This window comes from Lactuca serriola, chromosome 4 (assembly GCF_051521515.1).
Source record: "Lactuca serriola cultivar US96UC23 chromosome 4, Lser_US96UC23_V15, whole genome shotgun sequence".
Classification (NCBI taxonomy): Eukaryota; Viridiplantae; Streptophyta; class Magnoliopsida; order Asterales; family Asteraceae; genus Lactuca; species Lactuca serriola.
The window spans coordinates 11,966,796-11,968,628 of record NC_136411.1 but is presented as its reverse complement, the minus strand read 5'-3'; positions in this window follow the sequence as shown (position 1 = coordinate 11,968,628).

The window sequence follows — 1,833 nt, the reverse complement described above, 5'->3', positions numbered from 1 at the left end:
ACTTTTAATAAGATAGTTAAAAAAAATATGGAATGATGACCCTGTAATAATGTTAGTGGGTATGAATATTTGTAGTCATAAAAGATTGGAAACAATTTAATTTCTCTATTTGAAATTGTTTTTTTGTCAAACCCCCCCCCCCCCCCCCACCCCCCCTTGCCCCCCTTTTTTTTTTAACTTAATTGAAACAGTTCGGCATCTACTAAATTGTGCTTTGTCTGTTTCCGTTATCTACCTCAACCTAACTTAATAAAAGAATCATTTGCCACGTGTCTCATTTTATATCCATTATTCGTCTAATGTGAATTTTCTATTTTGCCCTTCGTGTAACACCCTTTAATCTTATTCCCGTATATTCTTGTTCTTACTTCATTTGCAGATCATTAAATTTGATTTCAAATTTTGATTTCTTAGTTGTCAAACCTTATTCTTTTTTGCTTAAATTTTATTTCAGACCAAACATTAAAATTTAAGGTAAAAATCAGGAACTATAAAAGGAATCTAGTCCTCTTGGCATCCATTCCCACTCATAATTTTTTATTTCATGATAAGTTAAAAACCATGGCAAGAAATAAGGGATCTAATCCCCCAAATTTTGTAAAAGATCCTAATATTTTAGAAACAATTTGATTGCCATGAATTACATATCTGATTTGAATTGCTTCGTATCCCACCCTCTCGGTCAATTGCTTTCGTTTGATGAGCTGTTCTCTTGATGTGAAATCGATCAAGGATTTCTTTTCTGATGTGGGTACCGGAAAGGGAATGTACTCAAAACATTGTAAGTGCTTGGTTCTAAGCTTTTCTTTTGAATGCTTGGAACTAAGCGTTTTTTTTTTTTTTTTTTTTTTTTACTTGGGTAATATTGTTATGCAAATCCGAGTCTGAAAAAAGTACATAAATAATATTCGTTCATTTTCAAAATGCAAATCTATCTACAAGAAACTACCATATTTTGGAATTCGAGCTACCATTTTTTGTTACGAGTTGATAAAACACATGTCTTCAATGAAATGTCTCAAACAGATAATTCATGTGCTGATTTGTCTACCTTTTCAGAAAACCATTGAGTAGCCTCATCGATGATGATGTCTGCTTGCTCTCCAGATAAACATGAGTAATTTTTCAATAACGTTTTTTTCCTTTAAATTTCCACTTTATGTTCATTGCTTACGAAGTATAGTTTTTGATAAAATGAATGACAGCCGTTAGATGTTTCAGTAAGATTTTTGATTAGTGATAATTGTAAATTAGTGTTCATCGCATCCACCTACATCTCCGTTATTTAGAGGCTACTTCTTAGCAGGTAATAACTTGTAAATTTAAACCCATTCAAAAAGATGTGACATAGAATTTGGTCGTATGGATAAATATATTATCAATCCGAAAGGAGTAATCTCAAGCAATGTGGTATGGAATCCCTTAAATACTTGTTATTTTAGTAACCAACTATTATTTTTTATACAAACTCCATTTGCTTTATCTATAGGAACTAGAACTAGAACTAGACTTGTTGTTGTTTGTGTTTGGCACAACATGATTTTAAAAGATTTTCAAGATTTAAAGCGCTACCCTCAACAAAAAGGTAGTATTTTGCAATCAAAGGGATACTAATTTGAAGACCACTAGGAGAAACTTGGTAAGTTTTATGTCGTTCTTCATAAAAATTGTGTGCAGATTGCTTAATATGGTTTGATAAAACTTAATACAAAATTATTAGAAATTCATAAACTTAACCTTCTTGGGTAAGACACTTTATCGAGTCATATTTAGCTCTTGAGTCATTGTTAATGGATAATATGGTTTGGTTAGAGTTAATAAAAAATTAATAGA